The 18,889-nt window shown below is 36.6% G+C and overlaps 1 protein-coding gene across 6 annotated transcripts in view; it reads left to right on the top strand.

Annotated features, from left to right (window-relative positions):
• Nucleotides 1–18,889, top strand: part of LINGO2 (leucine rich repeat and Ig domain containing 2) — a 1,169,724-nt gene that overhangs the window by 772,189 nt on the left and 378,646 nt on the right. For 5 of the 6 annotated variants that reach the window (XM_032307279.1, XM_032307282.1, XM_032307280.1 and 2 more), the window contains one exon: nucleotides 17,248–17,280. The exons of the other annotated variant lie outside the window; for it this stretch is intronic. The gene's annotated coding sequence lies outside the window, so the exon portion shown is untranslated. The remainder of the gene's footprint in view (nucleotides 1–17,247; nucleotides 17,281–18,889) is intronic. 6 annotated transcript variants of the gene reach the window in all.

Genomic DNA, 18,889 nt, shown 5'->3' on the forward strand with positions numbered 1-18,889 from the left:
TGCAAGGGCTTCCTGTTTCCCTTTATCTTGGTTGAAATCAAATAATTATTTTGTTAATGCCTTTCCCAGGTATTCATGCTCACAAATTATTCTAAGAAACCCTTACCTTACAAAGAAACTACTTAGAGTAGTTTGTTTTTAAAATTCAAAACCCTGTATCGAAGAATGTGTGCTAGAACACATTATAGTATTTTTTTTATTTACAGACCTTATCATCTTTATTGAAATGACATTGACCAATACAAAAGTTTTCCTTCAGTTTTAGAATTATTCACTGGCATGTATATTTGTTTGATCTTCCTTTGTAATTATTTAAATATACTTCCTTTGTAATTATTATAATTATTTTATATATATATTATATATATTTAGTTGCTGTGATTGGGAAGAGGATATGTGCAATTTTAGGGAAATACAAAACAGAGGAAAATGAAATAAGGATACACATGCATATACAAATCCTTCTTTCTCAGGCAGTTAGTGTCTTTTAGCAGCAAATGAAGGTGCTAACTAGAACACTGACTTCTGTAATGTGCCACAGTCTCAAAGGGCACCATCAGATCTGCACAATGAACTTGGGAAGTCCTTGATTGCTATGAGAACATGGTATTTCCTTCCCCTATAAAAGAGAGCTACAGCATATATGACAAAATCCTTGCTAACAGGTGCTCCTCAGGCAAGCAGAGGGATATATGTCAGGTCAGCTATGTATTAGGTGCAAGGTGTTATGTGCAAAATTTGTGTTATGTGCAAGGTTTTTAATATTAAGTCTACCTTAATTGGAAGAAAAGACACTTCATGCTTGTTGATATTCCTCTCAAAGATGATTAGCTGCTAACATGATTGAGTTCCCAGAAGGCCCAGAGCTGTAATATTTTAGTATTGACATTCTGGAAGAAGATATATGTTGAATTCTATTATTTCATTAAAAATAGGGGTGCCTGGGTGACTCAGTCATTTGAGTGATGGACTCTTGTTTTAGGCTCATCCCCCTGATCTGGGGGATGGTGGGATGGAAGCCCCCAGTGGGCTCCAGACTCTGTGGAGAGTCTGCTTAAAGGATTCTCTCTCTCCACCCCACCAACTCGTGCATGAATGCACACATGCTCTCTCTCACTCTCAAATAAATAAATTAATCTTAAAGAAAAAAAAAAAAAGTCCACACAGCTTCCAAGGATATGCAGTTTTACCTGATAAATACTAACTGTTACCCCTTTTTCCTCTCTGGGTCCCTTTTCTTTTGGCTTCTTGGCGTCTGTGGCTAAGCCTTGCTGTGGTTATCCAGAAAAGTATGTTAATGAAACACATGCATATATATTTGTCTGTGAGCATATCCTGTTTTTTAATGGACAGAAACACAATTCATAGAGGATTTAGTACATTAGAGACTTCCAGGGCAAGATTATATTTTGAATATTTATCTTTTGTTCACTTCATTTCCTTCTGCTTCATAATTTTCCCTAAGCTGTACCGAGCTTCTTCCCAGCCACAAAGCCTAATTTTATTTGTCTAGAAAGAGGAAAACAGCATTATGAAGCGTAACAGAATTTGCGCCTTCTCCACATTTCTCAATTCAGAGTAGAGGCGTGAGGTTGAATACAGCAATTCCTCCCTGCTAACCCTCAATTATGAGTTCCTCTTATATAAAATTAACCTCTATGTGAATTTACTTCTGTATAACATTTTAACAGCTATGAGAAAGAGAAATCTCATCTAGGTAAATCAAGTGAATTTTAAAATCACTTCAGGTGAGGTTAATTACAATATAACAGGAACTTGGAGCTGAGGTAAGGAGTAAATCAAGTGAAGCAAATGGTATAGGTATAGAGAGTCTGAGCACCAAGCCTTTAAGATTACAAAAGAAAGGTAATGCCTCCATTAAAATTGGCCTTAAAAACATGTTTGCCTGTGTTAAGTGCGTACCACTAGAGGGCGACGTTCAAGAATGTGTGGCTCTGCCTCTCCTACACCCATGTTGCCTAACTTAGTATAGCACACAGTAGGCATTTAATAAATATTAATTGAATGAAAGAATGAATAGGAGGAAATTGATCACATAAAAGAAACAAGAATCAGACTGTTTGGATTATGAGTGTAGCAACTTCTTTCTAAATATGTCTTCTCAAGCAAGGAAAACAACAGGAAAAATGAACTATTGGGACTACAGCAAAATAAAAAGCTTCTGTGCTGTGAAGCAAACAATAAAACTAAAAAGCAAACTAATAAATGGGAGAAGATATTAAAAAAGGACATGTCTGATAAAGGGTTAGTATCCAACATATACAAAGAACTTATACAACGTAACAACCCCCCCAAAAAAGTAGTCCAATTCAAAATAAGTGGAAGACATGAACAGACATTTCTCCAAAGAAGAAATACAGATGGCCAACAGACACATGAAAAGACGCTCAACATCAGTCTTCATCAGGAAAGTACAAAACAAAACTATAGTGAAATATCACCTTGCATCTGTCAGAATGGCTAGAATCAAATAACTGTTGGCAAGGACGTGGAGAAATAGGAACCCTTTGGAAGGTGGTGAGTGTGCCAACTGGTGCAGCCACTGTGGAAAACAGTATGGAGGTTCCTCAGAAAGTTAAAAATGGAACTATCCTATGATCCAGTAATTGCACTACTGGATATTTGCCCATAAAATACGAAAGCACTAATTCAAAGGGATACATGAACCCCTGTGTTTATTGCAGCATTATTTGCAATAGCTAAATTATGAAAGCAGCCCAAGTATCCATCAACAGATGAATGGGTAAGGAAGATGAGTAATAGAATATCCCATTAATGGAATGGAATATTGTTCAGCCATAAAAAATTTAATCTTTCCATTTGCAACAATGTGGGTGGAGCTAGAGAGTGTAATGATAAGCAAAATAAACTTAGTCAGAAAAGATAAATACTATATGATTTCACTTATATGTGGAATTTAAAAAACAAATAAACAACCCAAGGAAAAACAAAAGGAGAGAGAAGCAAACCAAGGAACAGACTCTTAACTATAGAGAACAAACTGATGGTTACCAGAGGGGATGTGGGGTGGTAGAAACAGGTGATGGATTAAGAATACAGTTATCCTGATGATCACTGAGTAACTTATAGAATTGTTGGATCACAATATTGTTTATCTGAAACTAATATAACACCAGGTGTTAACTATACTGGAATTAAAATTTAAAACAAAAAAGAAAGATATAGACTAATGGATTTTTCAACTACAATGTTAGATGCAAGAAAACAGTGGAGTACTTTAAATAATCAAAGTGCTTAAGACCTAGAATTTGATATCCATCTGTTATTTAAATGTGAAGAGATGGTTTACTTTATTATACAAAGCTTCTGAAATTTCCCAAAGACCCACACTGGGAATAGTTTGGATAAAGTATTTAAAGAAGAAGAAGAAGTATTTAAAGAAGAAGAAGTTAGATAGGTCTTAGGAGAATGTGGTGTTTTAAAATTATTTTTATTCTTTATTAAAAACTGTCATTTTAAAAATTACTAAGAGCAAAGAGAAAGATAAAATATATTTAAACTAAAACAAGATTAAAAGTCTAGAATGATTGTACCAGATATGTTTGAAGAGTGGAATTCTATGAATATGATGTGTTTGTTTAAAAAGAATGGAAAAAATAAAGGGAGAGGGTTATTATTTTAAAAAGTGTAGAACAGAGGGTGCCTGGGTAGATCAGTGGACTGAGTATCTGACTCTTGACTTTGGCTCAGGTGATGATCTCCGGGTCCTGAGATTAGGCCCCACATCCAGCTCTGTGCTGGGTGTGGAATTGCACTTAAGATTCTCTCCCTCCCCTGTTACCCCTCTCCCTGCCTTTCCTATCCTGTTTGCACATGTGTACAACACACATGCTTATGCTCTCTCCCTTTCAAAAAAAGTGTAGAATAGAATGTCAGATTGAAATAAATTAAAAAGCAGAAGCAGGTGCAAATATGTCATAACTACAATAAAATGCTAACTGAGAAAAAGCCCAAATAATTAAATACAAGGTGATTACTTTTTAAAATTAAGAACATTATAAATGCACTTTCGTATACAAATATATGCAATATATATAAATATATATATCCTTCCATATGAATGCTTATAGATAAAACACCATGTATAATGGAAAGGAAGAGAATAATGTATGTGGAATTCAGATTGCTGTTTGCTTGAGCAAATGGGTTCAGGAGAATCATTTGTTTGGGATTGAGAAAGAAAATGCTGTCAGTTCTCTAGCTTTTATTTTGATGGTAGATTTCCTTACGACATTATTAAAAATTACTAAATTCAAAAAATTCATCTAAATATAGCTTTGAAATTATCTAACAGCAGTTTAAAATAGAAATAAGTATTATAGTACTCTTTATCACTAATTTAATATGTGGAAATTTCTACATGTTCTATTGTGTAATGTTTTATTTTAATGAATATGAAAATACACAAAAGAATTTCCATAGATGTAATTCTGCCCACAAGCCAAATAACCTTTTATGCATTTGGATAAGACTGTAGCTTTTTCTATTCTAAAATCTTTTACCACAAGAATGCTAGGCAAACCTAAACACTGCAGGTGTGTTGGAAGAAAATGCTTATACAAAACAGATGTATTTTCCAATTCAGAGCTTCCTTATATTAAAGTCACTGTTTAATTAATTTCACACAATATTATCTGGTTGACTTACTCCCTCTCTCTAAGCACCTCTGGGAATATCTGAAATATTGTACAGATGCTCTTACAGAGAATTACATTACTAAGTGTCATTAGCATAAATCAACATTCAACATTAATTTAGTGGTTGGGGCTGTGAGGTGACAAACCTCTCTTTTTTTTCATTCACCTCCAAAGTCTTTGTGTTAATGACTTTGTGCGCTAAGAGATTCTCTGCATGGACGCCTCCTTCCCAGGTGGGATCTTCTGCAGAGCCTAACTTCCCACTGTCTGGGATGCATAGCCCTCTCTAGGAGTCTCTACTGCCTTTAGCATGCTGGCCTTTCTTGGAGACCTTCCAGTGGGTTTAGACTTCCATTCCTAAACCTTCCCACACTATAAAGTGTTTCATGGGAGATTAAAGAAGGGAGAAGAAAGCATGCTGGGTAGAGTAGGAACTATATATGAAGACAAGAGGCAGAGCAGAAATCCAAGATCCTGCTCTAACAAAAGAGTAGAGATCTATGATATTAGACTAGATATCTATGACAGATATTTCAACTTTAAAAATGAAGCAGCGAGTGCTTCCAGCAAGGTAGACAGAGGCTATGCTACAAAGGGCCTCACATACATCCTAGAGCAAATGAGTTTCATCCTACAGGTGATAAAGCGCAAATGAAGGATTTGAACCAAGGGTCTTGGTTCTGGATTGGGCTTGAGGAAGATCAGCTCTATGGCAGAAAAGACCCCACCTCCACAACCACCACCTTTGACAGTAATATTCCTTTTCTTTTTGTTCTAATCATCATGTATGTCATACATCTCCACAAATCGTATTTGGAAAAAGGTGTGAAAAAAATCATGATTCCAGTGTGATCAAGTGCTTGAATTGTAGCAGTTTCCCAATTAATCCTCATAGCAGCCCAGTGAGGTGGGTACTATTTATTACCATCCCCATTTTACAGATCAGGAAAATGAGCCACAGGGTCGAGTAACCTGTCAAAGATCACATAGCAAGTTGAAGACCCCTATCAAGGGTATCTAAAAATAGAACAAGTATTATGCCTCTGTGCTTTAGCACTTCCTATTAAATAATACTGTGTGGCCTATAGAACTTAATTACAGTATTCCTATATGAGAGTTTCAGGTGTGGAAGAGCCACAGATTGTATGTGAACGAGCCCCATGAGATTCAAGGCTTTGCTCTAAGTATTGGTAAGACACAACATAGAAAATATAAAATGTATTTAGTTGGTATTCTGCTGACTCTCCCCGTGGATATTATGTCTGTCCTTAATATAAGTGAACACCAATTAATGGCCATAATACGGTGTAGGTGGCTAGCTAAACTCACTTAATACATGATTTATTGACGTGATTGCTTTACAAAGACATATCTGATGAGTTTTCTCATGTGAATCTTTCCACGTGAAGCATTCCATGTGAGAATATCTTTGTCTGAATACTAGACATTTGAGATGTTCTAATAATGCTTTCCTATTTTGAATGTCATGATGATAAATGCAACTTGCTGAGATAGTTTAATAATCAAAAACAGTATTGAAAAGAAATGGAACTGATACTTCTTTTGTGTCTAATAAATGCCAGGCACAATCTGTATAATCTCAGTAACTCTCATTTTATAGATAAGAGAACTGGAGCTCAGAGAAGTTAAGGACCTCCCCTAGTGTTTTCTAGTTAATAAGTAATAACGCTTAGATTCAGCCTAGGTGCATCTGAATCCAAAGACACTCTTCTCACTGCAATATAGTCCCTCCAACATGCTCACTCTGTCTATAACAATATGCAAACATCTGTGAATTAAAGGAAATAAAATATACAACTCTGAATCATGGCCTGAGCCTTTTGACCCACAGGGCAGCGCCGTAATGATTTGGCCAAAAATCTTCCTAATATTTGCAGCTTTGGGCTTCTCTACAAAAGGATGGTTAGGTTAGAAGTGCAATATAATGGGCCAACCAAGTAATTTCCTCATTTGTCAATATATAATCGACTTTCTGCAAGCTGAACACTTCCATTGAACACCACTGAGTAGACTACAGGCAGAAGATGAAGATTTCCTTTTAGAACCACAATTATATCTAGGAATAACAATAATAATAATCTTTGAAAAGATTACTGCCCATTTGTCTTCTTGGTGGTGCCCATTCAGACTTAGGCACCATTTTGTATATTTGATATATATACATGTACACTCCAACCCAAATTGGACACTTGAAACACTTGAGCTCCCCACAAAAGTAGTTACAATTATCCTATGGGCTGTACCAGTATTCCGGGAGATCTGTTATCTGTATTCATACCACACCCACTTCCAAATTATATTACATCATACATTAATAACCTCAAGCTCACCAATCAATGGGCTGCAGCCCTTTTTATACAAATACCTACAGTCTCACATATTTTTTTTTTCTACTTCTACCATGTTAATCAAAACTCTACTGCTGAACTTCAGGTTGTTTGTTTTGCTCTGCTGTTTCCTTCTGGACTTGATACACTCATTTCTCAATTGCTGCCTTTTAACTAGGACACTGAAAAAAGTGATGGCTTCTCCTCTAAGAATCCAAACAACATTCTACCTAGCCATAATTACTATCAGGGATCCTGTTTTGAATGACAACACTTTTCTACCCACCAGGGTTGAACTTCTTTGTGTATTGAAGATGGACTTTTCCGTGTTTCTTTGAGTCTTACAGAAAGGAAACCTCTGGCCCTGAGAAAGAAATAGACAGTCAGGGACAGGCCCCAGTCGTTCCTAGACACTGCTCCCTGTGCTTGAAGAGCCTGAGTTGCTATGGACCCAACATATCTCATTCATGTGAAATACACATCCACTTCTGCTTCTCTCTTCCCAACAAGTATGTAGATTTTGTGTTTTTTCTTATTTTAAGCCTGTACTATTCCTTCTTCACAAGTTCATCTTACATATCACTGTCAAATCCATATTCCCAGGATTTAATTTTGTAGCTTCCCATTGTCTGAAATAACCTGAGAAATATTAAGCCTTATAGAATACCCTTCCCACTGTGGTTCTTCTGCTCTTTCCAGACATACCTCCTCTGTGTTTCTACACTCCTACTCTGTATGCTTATCCAAATTGACTGGTTTTATTCTCTGAGCACTCACTCTTCTCTGTACCTAAAGGAACCCCACTTCCTACTTCTCCATCTGTTTCCATTTACCAATGTTTTTAAGGCTTTTTCCTCCATGAAACTGCCCCTTTTAAAGAATTTTGCATTTGAAAGAAAGCTTTTGTAGTCATTGAGTCTAATAATTTATTTCATGATTTTCTCCTCTCTAAAATGTCCTGTTAATGGTCACGTAGTTTATTTATGTCTGGTGACAAGTATGTACCTAGACTAAGGTACCTACTGTGTCTTATCTATATATTATCAGTGTCTTGTACATTTTAGAGTCCTTGTATATGCTTGAAACATGTTTCCTAAATGAATTAATAAATGAAGGAATGGTTGTCTATCTCTCAAGGCACTGGCCATCTAACTTTTTCTGTAAATGGTCACATAGTAAATATATTTGTAGGCTGTATGGTTTCTGACTAATCTGCTCATCTCTGTTACTATATCAAGAGAGCAGACATCAACAATATATAAAGAATAAGACTGGTTTTGGCAGGCTGTAGTTTGCCAGCCCCTGTCTTAAGGCAATAAAAGCCATCTTGAGACAGTTTTTAGTATTCTTCATCATGTTACTAGAAATCTCTCTAGCTAAAATGTTATGACTTATTCAGATGTTCCAAAACAATTTGAGTGTTTCCTCTGATCATGTTCAGTTTCTTCAGCCATTCCTTATTTTGAATTTCTTTACTAACTTAGCCTTTTTCCCAGATTATGTTCCATTTGTTTGTGCATCTTATAAAATCTGGTTTCCAAAACAAAGCAATGCTCTCTGTTGATGTGACAACTGAGCAGAAAAGCAGGTTCATTTCCTACCTTCCTTTATATACTGCAGGTGTAATAATAAAGCTTAAGACAGCATTACAATGTGTGGGAAACACATCACATTTCCTACTGATTCAAAGTCATACTTCTAGGGGCACCTGGGTGGCTCAGTCGGTTAAATGTCTGAGTTTTGATTTCAGCGTGGGTCATGGAATCCAGCCCTGTATTGGGCTCCCCTCTCAGGGGGGAACGTGCTTGAAATCTCCCCCTTTCCTTCTGTTCCTCCTCTCTCTTTCCCTCTTTCTCTCAAATAAATAAATAAAACCTTAAAAAGAAGTCATACTTTTTTTCCTATATTCCTGTCTAAATCATTCTGTGTCAAGTAGTGCAGTTTTTGGGGAGGAGGTGAAACAAGTAAAAAATCTCGTATTTTCATTGTATTACTTTATTTTATTTTAAAAGACTAAATGATATTAAGGACTAGTTTAAAAATTATAAGGCACCTATAATGACACCCTGGCTCCCTGATCCCTTGGCCAGTGCTTTTTTGACCAACCATATTCACCAAATGCATCACTTAGCTATTTGCTGTATTTGTCCCATTTAGTTCTGTCCCTTTTATCTCCTCTAGTCACATGTGCATTCATTCACTCATTCTAAGTTATGTGTTGAGAGCTTACCATGTGCCACTTACCACATGAAAGAGAGAGAGACATGCCTTTTGTGCAGTGCTTACAGTCCACCTTGACGTCAGGCGACAAATACACCATGTGATTCCTGAACAGTCAACACAAATCCACATTTCTTGCTGTGCTGTATGATCTCTGGGATCTACCTTATATATCCAAACATATGCTATCATGGGATTAATCCAGTTTTCCATATATTCCCTGACATTTGGTTCTGGTGCATATTTTGATTCTATTCCTTCTCCTTTGTCTTTCCACATAGGTTTCACATTTCTGAATATGCTTTTTGTTCCCTTTCAGGGATGCTGGCTTGGATACACCCTACTAGCTATCTCTTACTTAGATGAAGTCAAGCTGTATACCTTTCCTATGCTTAGCTTACCTCTTGGGACTTAACTTGTCCCACAGGTTAAGGAAAAATGTTGCCCTGAAACAGAAAACTATTTGGGGGTAGAGAATAGACTAAAGGCTGGCCTCCTGATTCCTTGCTCAGTGCTTTTTTAACCATATTGCTTCTCCAGAGTGGTAGGAAGGTGTGATTTCACATTAGTTAACTTGGATTCTCTTTGCCATCTCTGTCAAACATCAAACAAATCTGCATTCACTCTCCTGCAGGTGCCACCTCAACAGTTCGTACAAACTGCCTCCTTATCTCCAAACCATGCCTTTGGCTCCAGCCTGCTGCCAGTTTCTATATAATTCACCCTAAATTAAGACATTTCCCCAACCTCTCACTCTTACTTAATTTAAAATTAAATAATTTTAGGTATTCTTTGAAAAACTGTATCAAAATTAAATTCTTAGCAACATCAGTTTTCCACCAATAGGCTCTGTCCTGGAGAGAACCTGGGCTTAAAAACTCAACCCCATGCCTTTGTCTGTAAGTCTTTATCTGTTTGTTGGTCTGTGTTTTCGTATGTACTACTGTGATATAAAATGTAGCGTAACATGTCACTTTCTGTACTGAAAGTCACTCAGCTAGACTAGTTCTGAATGTCATGGGCAAAACTGACTCTCTTCTCTGAACCAAACATATTGCTCACTAGGCACTGAGGAGCCTTTTACTGACACAGGTCTGAGAGGATGCCAGGTGGACTGGCATTCTAAGTCAAGGCAAGCTCCTTGTGAGTAAGTAGTGAGCATCTTTGTCTTCTATAACCCCAATTATAATGATTAATGAACTGTTGTAAGTCCATGTTGCTGTCTTTCCGAAGTTTACAGGTTAACATATTAATGAATTTGCTTAAGAATAATGAATGACCCCAGAATGAATTTAGAATGCCTGATTGTACAGTTCTACAGAATTACTGATCGTTAGGTGAACAATAGTCTAGTCAAGGTGTTTCTGGAAGTCTGAATGTCTTTTTTTTTAATTTTTATTTATTTGATATCAAATAATTTTTATTTATTTGAAAGTATCATATTGCTCTTTGAATTGGGGAGGGTCAGAGAGACAAGCAGATTACTCACTGAACAGGGAGGTGGATGAGGGACTGTATCCCAGGACCCTGAGATCATGACCTGAGCTAAAGGCAGCGGCTTAACTGACTGAACCACCCAGGCACCCTGGATGTCTTTAACTTAAAGCTCACTGAATGGGGGTGCCTGGGTGGCTCAGTTGGTTAGGTAACTGCCTTCGGCTCGGGTCATGATCCCAGGGTCCTGGGATCAAACCCCATGTCCGGCTCCTTGCTTGGCAGGGTGCCTGTTTCTCCCTCTCCCTCTGCCTGCTGCTCTGCCTGCTTGTGTTCTCTCTCACTGTCAAATAAATAAATGAAATTAAAAAAAAAAAAAAGCTCACTGAATGGAGTATACTATACAAAGCCTGCTACTTCTTAGTAAAAAAAAAAAAAAAAAAAAATTCATTAGCTTCATGCTTCACTTAAAATCTTTCCTGTGTTCCTTGCTTTGCTTTATTGACCCACATCTCCACATGGGATATATAATGCAGCTTCTGTGGGAGTATGCCAGTTATCCCAAGTTGAAACTCTTCACATCCCTTTGATGTTTCAGAGTTTCTCAAAAGCCAGCCCCCAACAAAATAATATAGTATCTTTTATTTACCAACTAGGACAAGTAAGATAAAAGGAAAGCTAGAAAGTCTTCTTCTACATGTAGCAACTATTTTCTCCCTCCCTGTGGCCAGGTTAAATATGTTTCTTGCAATTTTCTTGTCTCGGTTTTCTGTCAAAGGAATACAATCTAACCCCTTGGGTTTATTTGGGTTTATTTATCATGAGGAGCCCTTAGTGAAGTATAATGACCAGATGACATGAGTAAATTCATGTCAGTGATGCCATATTCTTTAGACAGAAGGGCATAGTGATTAGATCCAGTATTAAGAGCTGGTAAGCGAGAAAAAGGAATTGGTGATGTGAAATTTCTTTGGGAATAGAGCAAAGAGGTACAATGATTTCCAGAAAAGAGATTAGAGAGATGTGGTGACCACTGAATTGCACTCTTCACTGGTTGTAAAATCCTAACAGCATTCTCTCAAAACTGCATAGAATTAGGTAACTTCTGTATTCTGATTATAAAAGCTGCCTAAAGTAATATTTTACTGGACCGTAAATCGTTCTGACTACATTTCATGCCTGATAAAATCCTTACATTTATGGTAAAAATGTAAGTCCTTGTTCCATAACTAATCTTTTAAGTTTTCTGAAACAGAGAAGTATGGAATTTTTTCCTAGAAAAAATGGCATGGTTAAAAGTATCATATTGCTCTTTGAAAATAGTCTAGCAAAACTAGGGATTTGGGCCAAATTAACCTGGGAATTAGTTTTGAGATATGTTTTATAACCTAGATATATACCCATACATGCATATGTATGTACATATATATTTTAACAGAATAAAAGTTAGTATGTATGTGTATGTATGTCTATTAATTTATCTCAGTCTGAATTTCAAGAGATATAAATACATTAGTTTAATATTCTAATGGAAGCAAATTATAGATACTGTGTAACACTTAAACATAGCATTATTGGCTGTGTTTCCTGCCTAAACAAATATATGTTGAAAATTAAATTAAGCTTTTAAAAAAATATTTATTTATTTATTTATTTGAAACAGAGAGCATGAGCAGGGGGAGGGGCAGATGGAGAGGGAGAGAAAGAATCCCAAGCTGACTTTCTGTGGAGTGTGGAACCTGACCTGGGGCTTGATCTCACAAACCTAGTCGTGACTTGAGTGGAAATCAAAAGTCAGATGCTAAGGGATACCAGCCTCTAAGCTGTTCTTTATGGGAAACAGGAAGACATTATATATACAATATGGGCTTTACAGGCAGTTGTACCTGTGTTCAATGTTCAGTGCCATGTCTTCTGAGTTTTGTAATCTTGCTTTAAGTCAATTTTCCTGAGAGAGAAAGATTCTGAGCTGGAAGTGTTTTATGCAGGAAGTTTGTTAGGGAGTGTACTTGGATCAATATTGTTGAAGTTGTCCAAGATAGAAAAAAGGGGGCTTGGGCTTTGTACTCCTTTAGTGATGAGTCGTTGGATGTGAGCTGCCTGTGGGAGAGGCAATAATCTGGATGAGTCAGTGCCCTTTGGTAGAAGGAGAAAAATCTCCAGAGAGGGAGTCAGCTCTGAGCCATCAAAAACCAACACTTGAGACAGCTGTGGAAATGACTCCCTTGTCCTGAAGGGGAATGTGGGTGATGACCTTCACCATCTACTGTGTCTACTTCTTGTGACATTTGGCTCTTCTTGCTTCCTATAATAAGTTTATACCATCTTGGAGCAGCTTCTCCAGGATTCCTTAGTAGGTCACCTTTTTTCAGAAAACTTTCAAAAGGAAGAGTACTCCACTATGGTCCCCACACCATAGCCCCTGCTGGTGCATCTAGTCTCAAGGCCACAACAGTACTAATACTTACGGTCTTCCTATTGTCTTTTCTCTTCTACTACTCTTCTAGAATTCTTTCTTCCTCTGCCAGCTCCTCTACTGAGATATTGATATATGTGGTTTACCTTGTGGCTGGCTCAGACTGTTACTGAGGGGGCTGAACCTCTCCTCACCATTCCCTTCTTAGGTCATGGTTGCTGTAATTGTCCATTTACTATAAAAACAGGCAGGAAAATACTAGGAAATGTTCTCTGAGCCACTTGGATATCAGCAATCCTTCCCTGCCCTCGTGGTAGGACAGTAGCTCTACTTCTTCTTGATGATCAGTCAGTTGCCCTGCCAGTATGGTGACTTCCTGTTGCCAGTCAGCTGGCATAGGATGCCCAAAGTGATTGGATGCAAAATACATTTTAAAGTTTGAGACTCCTACTTTGTCCTCTCATAGAAACATCCTCTCAATGAAAATCAAAATCTCTGGATCCTCAGAACCTAAATTTGTGGAAACAGAAAGAACAAATTCTCCAGTTAGGCTACTGGGAGTGATGCTAAGTTTAACCACTTCTACTTCCTCCCCTTGGTTCCTAGACCCATGTATTCATTCTGTCTGTTGGGGATGCAGTACCAAAGAAAGTTCTTGATTTGGAATATTTATCAGATCCTTTCAATGACACCCCATGACTGCAAGATATCATCTTCAAACTGGTGTTTAAGCTGTCATGTCAAAAGTGCATTCCATTGGACCATCAGGCCAGCGGCTTCTGGTTCATGCAGTATGTTTAAGATGAGTAGATTGCCTAATTATGTGTCCACTGCTGAAGTCCAAAGAATTTCTACTGGTCTGAGGTAATATTATGCAGTATCGTGTACTTATGTATCAAACACTCATATCATGGTGCTGAACAAGGCCCTACAGACAAATAAGCAAACCTATATTGGGAATTTGCTTCGGTTTTCATAAAAATGAATCATTGCTCTATCTTAGGTAGAAGAGGTTCAGGGTCATAATCAGATTTCCATCAAGTGCATGGTTGCTCTCCCTGAGGCCTAATGCTGAAATTGAGGCTTGGCATTGACCCCTGTTGTTATCAGGTTGGACACCTCATCAACCTTTCCACATGTCGGAGAACAGAAATTCACATTGTGTGGACTTCATGAAATAAATGGGTTCCACTGAAAGAACAAGAGTGTATATTCCAAGGCTTAAAAAAGGAATGTGAAAGGGGACGGGAACCCCTTGGGCAGGGTATCAGAGATAGATTAAAGCTTAGAAAATAATTAAGAGCAGATCTTGGAAATCTTCAAGCTCCATAAGGTGGTAAGTCAGTGACTAGAATGTAGTATGCTAAAAAAAAAAAAAAATCACTATATATTTTTGTTCTTGCCTTCTATTCCCCGTTTTGATTTAGTTTCTGAGCTTCTTTTTCACCTTAGTTTCTTCTTTGATCAAGGCTGGTCAGTTTGCCAAGTTAAAAAAAGAAAGAGAGAACACAGGCCAACTTAGAATATTTGGATAAATAAATAATTTCAGTGATCATGATTTTCCTCATTTATAAAACTAAAAGTAAAAATACCTGCCTTGCAATTATGAGATTTAAAAACACGTCTGTAAAGTACTTGTATGTGGTAGGTGCTTGGTCACTGCTTATTAATATTGAAAAAATCCTAAACAGTCACTACTGATTTCTAGTGAGTCTCCATCCTTGCTTGGGGCTCTGGTTGCAGAGATCTGGCAAAGTAGAAGTACGGCAGGCAGATGAGTCAGGAGAGACCCAGTTCTCATCCTCCCTGAGGGCTCACTTACTGAGATTTTTCAGGGATTGACGTTGGATTTAACTTTGTTTTGTTGATCTTCTTTTTGAAATAAATATAATTCTGTGTTTATTTGGGGGTGTCCTTAATTCTGTCTTTTTATATTTTTTTTTTTTTTTTTTTTTTTTTAAAGATTTTATTTATTTATTTGACAGACAGAGATCACAAGTAGGCAGAGAGGCAGAGAGAGAGAGAGGAGGAAGCAGGCTCCCTGCTGAGCAGAGAGCCCGATGCGGGACTCGATCCCGGGACCCCGAGATCATGACCTGAGCCGAAGGCAGCGGCTTAACCCACTGAGCCACCCAGGCGCCCCTGTCTTTTTATATTTTTAAAAATTTGTTTTCTGCTTATCAAAAAAAATGCATGTTCGCTATAAGCATTTCAAGCACTGAGAATTCATTAATCATGGTAGGGAAGAAGTTCCCTCTTCAACTTATTACTAAAAGACAACTACTTTAAGTATTTGGTATCTATTCTCCTAGATTTTCTTCTATGTAAAATCAGATATTATATATACACAAATAAATATATGCACTTAACAATGGTAAAATCATATATACTATTTCACAGCTTGCTGTTTTAACTTAACAGTGTTTTATGGGCATTTTTCCAGGACACATACTGTGTAACCCTGCTTTTTAATAACTTTAATATCCTATTGAATCACAGAGTGGACATTCGAGCTTCTTCTATAGGCTTTCATTACTTATTTATTTGTTTATCTATCTATTTATTTATTTTTAAAGATTTTATTTATCTGAGAAAGACTGAGAGAGAGCACAAGAGGGGGGAGGGCCAGAGGGAGAAGCAGATTCCCCGAGGAGCAGGGAGCCCGATGTGGGACTCGATTCCAGGATTCTAGGATCATGACCTGAGCCAAAGGTAATAGCTTAACCAACTGAGCCACCCAGGCGTCTCTGTTTTCATTATTTAAAGCAACGCTGTGATGACTACTTGTATACTTCTAGCATAAATTCTAGAAATATAACCACTGGGTCAGAGGGCATGAAAAAATTTTAATTTTAATGAATAATGTCAAATTGCCCTTCAAAAAGATGGCATTGAATTTCACTCTGCACAGAGGTTTATTCCATTCTTGGGGTAAGGTAGAAATTCTACTTTTTAGGAGTAAGGGTTATAGTTAGTATCTGTCTGCCAAGAAGCCAACTATACTTCACAGAAATTGAGAAATGCTGGTTTTGGAAAAAGGAGACAGTCCGTTAATCAGTTTACCAATGTGCACTGACACCAGTGAATGAAACAGAGGCTTTCGACATACAAAGACTTACAAGTCTTACAGATATGGGTTTAAACCTTACTCTACTATTTACTAGCTGTGTGATGTTAGGTAAATTGCTCAATATACCTGAGCCTTATAAAATAGTAATATGACTTGCCTCATGAGCTTGGTATGAAAGTTAATTGAGAAATGTATGTAATTCACATATGCCTGCATGTAATATGCTTGTATGTCCCATATATGTCAGCCTGATTATACCACACCTGCCCTATAGCAATTATCAGCTATTGTTATGATTATTATTATGCTTTTCCAGAATACGTATCTGAGATCCCAACAGGATGTTTTATTTCAGTGCTTTTTCTCTCACCTCCTCATTCCTCAAAGAGAACAATGACTAGAAAACATTGGTTGGGTAAATACTGCATTATCATAATTACAATTTCCCTGAGAAAAGTGGCTTGCAGTTTGAATATTCAGCATCATAATTACAATTTCCATAAGGAATGTAGAACAGTTATTATAAACAACACAATAATCACTTGGTCCATAAGGGAGAACAGATTATTGGGGGAGCAAAGAGGGAAAAGAAGCAAAAGCCTATGTTCTAATCAGCATTCAAGAAGAGAAATACAGAAACCTGAGAGTAAATTATAATAGCCTCTTAAAATACCCTTGTCTGAATTTATCAAAAACTCTTATCATGATGGCACATTTCCATGGGTTGATTAATTGCTGCCTATATGTTTTCTTCTTATATGCAATTTAGTTTTATCATTTTTATTAAACATCCCCTCTGTACTTTTTCTCATTGTCATTGATAATTGCTTTGCCTCCCCAAATTTTAAAAAGCTAACTATCATGAAGTACAAAAAGCACAAAACATTTTAAAAAAGAAAGTATTTGGGGGAGAAAAAGTTTTATCAGAGTATTTCTCTCTTTACAGTTAAATGTGTCGCCTTTGTCAAGGAAAAATGGGTAAAATTTGTGTTTTTTTTAATGTTCTTTTTACTGTCGTGTTGCCTTAATTGGCTTTCACTTAAATTTCCTTTTTTTTTTCTTGTCTTTTTATTTTTTTAGGTGAGATGAGAAAAACAAAATGCAGCTTTCAAGGTTGGTACTTTTCATGATGTTTTAAGATGTCTTGTTAATATGAAACAGTATAAAAGAAGCAGAGCAAAATAAGTCCTTAGCATCTCACAGATAGTGATTAGAGGACATTATGTCTTTATTTTTTGTACTTATAGATGGAAAAGTACAACAGAGATTGTAACAGAATACAATATAGCAATCAAATATTATCCCTGATTAAATCTTTGTTAAAATTATAAAGTTGGAAATATTCAATATTTTTCTACCTCATCCATCCATTTATCCATTTACCAAGAATCCTTTATCATTATATTACCATTCCATTTTTTTCACTGAATACTTATTACTTACATATTGTGCAGAAGTCCTGCCATCCGATTTTTCAATAGCTATACTTTGGTTCACCTTCACCATTTTCTCAATTTCACAGCTTCCAACCCTTGTCACTGTTTCTGGCAATAAACCTTCACCTCTTATCATAGATCTTCAATTTAGCTTGCTATATTTGATATAGGAGCAGTATTTCCATACTATTGCTCAGTCCCCAAATAACTGGGGCAAAAAGGAAATCATTAGTGTGGTAATAAGGAAGTCTTCTCTTTACATAGTGATGCATTGTGTAATGTCCTTCAGTTTTGTGATATACATTAGTATATGTAGGTGATCATCGTATAGTTCAAAAGTGTATCTATACGCAGTAGTCCAAAATACCAGCTATCCTTCCTCAAAATCTAGTGTGATAGTTCTTTTACCTTGTCAGTGATCTAAAGACTCTCTGACCAAGAACAGGTGTGTTACACTAGAAATTCAAAAATGAACAAAGCAGTCCAGATGCACATGAATGGCTCTTCGTAAAACAGCAGTGGTAGATTGAAGCAAACTTCAGGAGAAGCAGAGACTGAAAATTTTCTGCTGAGCAAGTGTTAGTGAATGGAAATTTGATAGTAGAATAATCCTTATAATAAGATGGATAAATATTGTTTTAACTTGGAGGGCTATTTTATTGTTTCATTTTAATGAACAATTAGTATACTTATTTTACTTTGTAAATTTTTTTTAAATTTTCAGAATACTTACTTTAAAAAGACCTTCTCAATTATTCCTTTACTGTCTTTGATTTTCCATAACACATTTTTTTAAAAAAATAAGGTCCTGAGGTCCTCAATAGAAAATTCCTCTATCAGGGGTGCTTTCATAAACTTAACTGTGATAATTGGGAAGGGACTCTAGTGTCTGTCTGCTGATCTAATTTAATTTAACTAGCCTAAATTAAAATAGTCTAAATTATCTCTGCCATCAATCTGTTTAATTATAATACTTACTGGGAGACAGTGAGTAGTGGTTGAGAAATTGGGCTCTAGAATCAGATTGCCTGAGTCTGAATCCTATTTACTCATCTACTATTTGTGTTTTGGGTGAACTTATTAGCAAGTCTAATACTTGATTTCCCTAGTTGCAAAATAAGAGAAAAAAGGATTGCTTACCTCATAAGGTTGTTGGGGAATAAATGAGATGATGTATTTACAAATCACATTGGCATATTGTAAGAATGCAGTAAACGATAGTCGCCATTATTACTTTGTTTCGTGACTATTATTGTAAAATGTTATTATAGAGACAGGCAGCATCT

Source organism: Mustela erminea, chromosome 12 (genome assembly GCF_009829155.1).
Source record: "Mustela erminea isolate mMusErm1 chromosome 12, mMusErm1.Pri, whole genome shotgun sequence".
In the NCBI taxonomy this organism is placed as follows: domain Eukaryota; kingdom Metazoa; phylum Chordata; class Mammalia; order Carnivora; family Mustelidae; genus Mustela; species Mustela erminea.